We start from the raw sequence: 6,000 nt of genomic DNA, 5'->3' as shown, positions 1-6,000 counted from the left end.
CCCCTCCAGCCCTACCCCTTCTCTTCTGCTCCCCACCCCTGACCACCAAGCCGACCAAGCAAAGAACTTCAGGTCGTCCTCAAATCCTCTGACTGCCTATGCCTGGGCATGCGGTGGGCATTTGATGACCAATGCTGAATGCATGAATGAGTGAGTGGATGGGTGACTGAGGAGGAGGGACAGGCTAGTGGGGGCTGAGGTTCCTTCTCACCATGCGTCAAGTCTGCAAGACAGTCTGCCTTCTGGTGTGCAGCCATTACTTTAACCCTCAGGCAACCCTGCTCTCCAGAGCACCTCCCGTGTAGCAGGAGTGGCTTGAGGCATGGTCCTCACAGACCCTCACAGAGACAGTGATGGCCCCTAGGCACAGAGCTGAGGAGCTGGAGAGTCTGTGGGTGTGTCTGTGGCTGGGGGGCCATCAGGAGGGGAGCTCAGTTGAAGGGCAACAGGAAAATAGTGGCTTTATTAACAAACCTGTCTTCTTGCCAAATGTTGCCCAATTTACAAAGAACCCACAGAGACAAAGGGCTTCTCTGGATCAGCCCTTGGGACTCTCCTCCTACTCCCTTTGCTCCCCTTCCTCGTCCTTACTATCAGGGCCCTCTGCCCCTCCAGACTGCCTCCTCTCAGGGCCAAACCCTGGGGCACCCACCACCTGCGAGGGACCCTGCACCCCCACTCCCCCCAAGATCAAGGAGCAGTGCAAGATTTTAATTATCCTGACCCCGAACCCCTGGCAAAAACCTGAACTCCTTGAGCTCTTAATCTTTGCACCCATTGAGATGAATCTGTGCAGTCAGCCTGGCCAGAGATAGTCTTCGGGAAGGTGCCAGCCCAGAGCAGTCTGGAGGGTGACAGTGGTTGGCCCAAGGCCAGTCATGCAAATTTCTTCCCAGAAGGAATGAGACCCTGAAAACCCCCAAGCAGGAAGCACTTGAGCCCGAGTTTCCTAGTGCCCCCCCACCTCCTCCTCCCCTCCCTGCCCCCCAGGGTTGCATTCTGGCCTGGAGAAGTTCCCCACCACAGCCTTGAGCCCGAGTTTCCTAGTGCCCCCCCACCTCCTCAGTTTCCTAGTGCCCCCCCACCTCCTCCTCCCCTCCCTGCCCCCCAGGGTTGCATTCTGGCCTGGAGAAGGTCCCCACCACAGCCTTTCACATCTGCAGCTCAGCAAGCCTGCCACTGACGCCCTGCAGGAAGAGGGCGGGAGGCTGGGGGAAGCCTGGCATGGGCACTCTGAGGACCAGGGAGCCACCGTGTTCTTCCATTTCCTCGGTCCAGGCCAGTGGTTCTCATCCTCCCCTGTTCCTTCAGGCCCCAGGATATCCAGCCCCTGACCCGCACCATCCCTCCCTCCATTTATTCACCAGACAGCCAGGGAGCCTGGAGGCTTGGGGAGATGTGAGCAGAGCACAGGGAAAGGAGTTAGACCAGAGCTTGAACTGGCTGCACCTAAAAAGCCACCTGGACCCCAGCCTGTCTCTAACCTAAGTTCCAGTTTCCCAGAGTCAAAGGGGGACATGAAAAATACCCACCTTATGAGGTAGTGGAGTTAAAACCCGCGATCAGGTCGCCACCCGTGTTCAAGGGCTCAGGTCCAGTAAGCCATGTGGATTTTCACACTCTCGAGAGCCCCCGCTGTGCAGAGACCTCCAGCCCCGGCTTGCGGCTTTCAAGGGGGCAGGAAGCAGATCCAGGAGCACCTGGTCCAGCGGCAGCTCTGTGTGTGCTGAGTGTCACCCACTGACCCAGTGTCAGGCCCGGTCATCCTGTCGGCGTGGAGCAGGGAGCCTTCCCTGCGAGGAAACAGCCCACCCTGGGGAGAGGACAACGGCAGATCTCTTTCCACACATACCCCTCCTCCAACAGCCCCAGCCCACGTTTTCTAGAGAGCTCACACCCAGGCTTGGTCCTGCTCTGGATGCTTCTGTCTCTAACCCCCCAACCTCCTCGCTCCTCCTTCTGTCTCTCTCCTCCATCTCTAGCTCTGTCTCTCCTTCCTTCCCTTTTAACAACATGGTGTTTCATTTGCTCTGGACAATCCCGGGGATTCTGCTCTGACCCTGACCGAACTTCCTTCTATCACAGGTTTAATTACTGACTCCTCCCCCACACCTGATGATGAGTTCCAGCAGAGTGGGGCTGGGGGAGCATTGGAGAAGGGGTCACCCTGTTGGTGCCCTGCAGAGACTTCAGGGCAGGTGGTCTGCCCCTCCCTTAGGGAGGAACAGGAACACCAGAACTGGCAAAAGCCCCTGTCTAATGGAGCAGGAACACCAGGGCTGGCAGAGTCCCTGTCTAGGAGGGACAGAGGAGGCTGAATCCCACATAAGAACACAGGAGCACTGAGGCCACAGGTAAGACCGGCACTGGCCTGGGCCTCTCGGGAGACCCCGCATGTGGACTGGGGCTTTGAAAGCCACAACTGTTCCTGAAGTGACACTGCCGAGGTCACGCACACGACCAGTGGGCTTCAGGGAACGCTGGCCGGGTTCTGCCCTTGCCCTCTCATCCTAAACCTCCCGTGTGTCTACTTCGAGAGTGAGAGAAGGGCCAGAGAAGGTGACAAAGGCTTCCTTTTTCTGACCCGCCCTGCAGCTCTTAGATGCTGAGCAAAATCTTCCCCTAAACAGCATTAGTTTCCAGGGAAAATGCAGCCCTGGGTTGCTCCCCTAAAAAGAGGACTGCCGCAGTGTGACGGGGAGGGGGCTGTTATGAGGGAGCTAAGGGGTGCCAGGGCCAGGACTCCCGGAGGGAGTCTGGGCACACAGCTGGCCCTTAACCGTCATTGTCATTCCGAGGTTATCAGTCAGGTCGGAAGCAGCAGTAGGACAAACATGGACGCCAGAGGGCGAGATGAGGCTCTACAGGCCGAAGGCGACTTGCAGGACAGGGACTGGTGGGCACAGCCTGGGACGTGGCAGGTGACACAGAATGTGGTAGCTCTTTGGAAATGGAAGTGAGCAATCTCCAGGATATTTGCAAACATTCTAACTTGAGATTGCTCCTATGAAATAATCTAACGAAAAAAACCTCCCAACACTCAGAGCAAAGCGGGAGGAGGCCGATGGGCGGCGGAGGCTCGTGGCTGTGATGGGGCGAGGCACGCGGACGCACCCTGCGGGAGGCAGGACCTGCTCTCCAAACACATGGAACAGCCCACACAGCCGCAGTAAACTAAAGCTTCGGAAACAAATCAAGTTTTAAAATGCAGATTTGGGAGGGGGCTATCGAATGTATTTATTCATGGGCTTGGCTAGACCCAAGTGAATGAAGTGGAGTTTATGGGGACCAGGATTGGGGGGTCGGGGGGGTAACAAGAACTTCCACTTGTACTTGGGGAGGTAGGAGCCGTGGGAAGGAGCTGAGGGTGCACCCAGAGGGAGAAACAAGGCGGGGGGCAGAGGCAGTTGTAGAGACTTCAGCAGTAATCTGGGGAGAGGAGACACCAAGGCCTGGGGCTCAGCAGTGAGGATGTGGCAAAAGGCGCTGGGTCCTAGGTGTGTTTTCAAGGTGAACTCCATGGCATTTGCACAGATTCTAAGGGGGTTTGGGGTAGAAGACCAGGAGCTGCCAGAGAAGGATGCTGGAGCTATAGGAGCTAGAATTAACTGAGATGGGGACGGGGGCGGGGGCGGGAGTGGGGGGGTAACGGCTAGAGAGAGCAGCAGGGGCATGAGCCAGAAGTCCCACGCTGGACACCGTCAGATGGACCTCTAGGTGGCTGGTGAGGGCGCTCCCTACCTCGCTGCCAAGCAGAACGGGTTCTACCGGATTCAAAGGTAGAGGTCTGGGGCTGTATTTTTGGGACCGTAAGTCCAGTTCCTCCTCAGGAAAAGTTTGATGCCTAGTCACACATAATGGGGTGTCCAAAAACCATTCTTTCCACTTTCCTAATCACCCTCAGGTCCCACTGTCGCTCCCGCCCCTCTCACTAGTGGAGAACAGAGTCTCCCATCTGGGCCTCTTCTGTGCTTTCCCTCCTTGTCCATGAATTCAGAAGGTGACTGAAGCTTCTCTCTATTCAGCCCACGTGGAATGCAGAGCCCACCTCCGCAAGGCTCACAGGTACAACCCACTTGTGGCTGACTGTTGACCCCACCAGGGCCTCCTTGTGGGAGAAAGAGCAGGAAAAGTCTAGCTGGCTGCAAAGAACAAACCACAATGGACACATTCACCAGCCACAGAGGGCCTGGTGTGCACTCCTGGACAGCGTTTGTTCTTCATTTTACAGGCCACTTAGCGTCACCCACAGATATCAGGACACCGAACCGTTTATTGAGATTAGAGCTGAGAACAAAACCCCAGAGAAAAGTCTTGCAAAGGAACAGAACTTCCTCAAACTACGCTTTGGTCCCTGGGACAGCCCAGCTTAGGTTTCCTGCCAGGTGGGCCGTGGGCTGCTGCAAAGAGAGCGGGAGACCTAGACAGGGAGGGCACATCGGCCCGGGCAGTGCCCGCAGACTGCCCTCTGCGCCTGCTGATGGGGCTGCCCACAGCGCTTGCAGGCTGCCCCAGCCCTGTGCCTGGCGTCTCCCTTCCGCTCAAACTCTCAAGGCCTCAAAGCCCTCTGCCCGCCTGGGTCAGCCTACGGCAGGTGGCCTTTGTGACATGGCGCTTGCTGGTGAAATCCTGGCACTTGCTAGTGAAATCTTTTGCCAGTAACTCTTTTTTTTTTTTGGGGGGGGGGCATACAGAACTGGGGTACAGGCCAGAGATCCGAGGGTGAGAGGATTCACCAGGAACAGAGTGGGGAGCAGAACAGGCAGATGAACGAAGTACACTGCTGAGGGGAGCAGCGGGCGGCCAGGAGAGGTCTGCAGCGCCATGTGGTCACCTCCGGGGCAGGCGGGGATCAAACTCATGTGGAAGCGGCTTTAGATTCTCAGTGCTGTGCTTTAACGCGCTGCGCCACCAGGGAGGGCCTGCCAGTAACTCTTAACCAGCCTGTGTCCATTAATGTGCTAAGCCACAGCCTTCATTTCCAGGAAACTCTGGTCCCCAGATAGGAGTACAGAGTATAACTGGATTTTGTTGTTTAGAAACCCACCAACAGATGTATCCATGGTACAAGCCTCTGGCAGTAGCGACGGAGGCAGAATGTGGCCTTGACCAGATCTGGGCTGCTAATTTCTTGGGCGCTAATTTCTTTCTGGCTCCAGGACTACAGTTCCAGTATGAACATTGGTGGATATTTTTGTTTATGCAAAAAAGTGAGGCAGAAAGGAAACTGTTCAGTCTGTCTTCATTCAGTCATCCATGACATGGGCAACTTCTTTCCTAAATCAAATAACTGTTTTTTAATACTGGGCAAATACTTCCTTCATTTATTTTGGCTGTTTCCAATGTCACAGTTTAAACACTGAAGCATTTATAAGCTCAATGTGCATTCCAACTCTAGACAATGAAAAAGTGATAAATCCAGACCTAACAGAGCTAACCCATAAAGTCCCAATTTGTATCACTTGTCAGTTCCCACGGTCTCCCCCTGTGGCTGATTGCACACTACCTGTGTGAATGGACAAATGTAAAGGAACTGGGAAGAGATGAGTCATATCACCTTGATTAGCACTCCTGCCATCCAGACACAAAGGACAGAAATCAACACAAGAGCCACAGGACTGTGAGGAAAGGACTGTCAGAGGGGGCAGAATTCAGCAAACTCCTGCACAAACCACTGCTACTCCAGGGCAGGGTCCAGCCCAGGCCTCCGGGCCTCCTCTCCTAGATCTATGTCCCTGTGTGTACAAAAATACAAGGGGGAGTGTTTATAGAATCATGACGCAGAAGCCTCCTGATAAGCTGTGAGTGATGGGTGTGATAAATAAAGGTGCAAGCTTGGCGATGAGATTGCTACTGGCTCTTACATGATGGCATCTTGAAAATGCAACTTTGAGCAAAAAGGGTCAGGCACAAGCAGCACCTCCACCCAACGGAACTTATAGAAAGGTCCAGAATGGGTCCAATTAGCCCAGGGTGTCATAAAGCAGGAGACTGAAATCT

The sequence above is a fragment of the Condylura cristata genome, unplaced genomic scaffold (assembly GCF_000260355.1).
Source record: "Condylura cristata isolate star-nosed mole 26May11 unplaced genomic scaffold, ConCri1.0 scaffold00004, whole genome shotgun sequence".
NCBI lineage: Eukaryota > Metazoa > Chordata > Mammalia > Eulipotyphla > Talpidae > Condylura > Condylura cristata.
The sequence above is the reverse complement of the archived record's forward strand: the minus strand, read 5'-3'. Positions refer to the sequence as shown.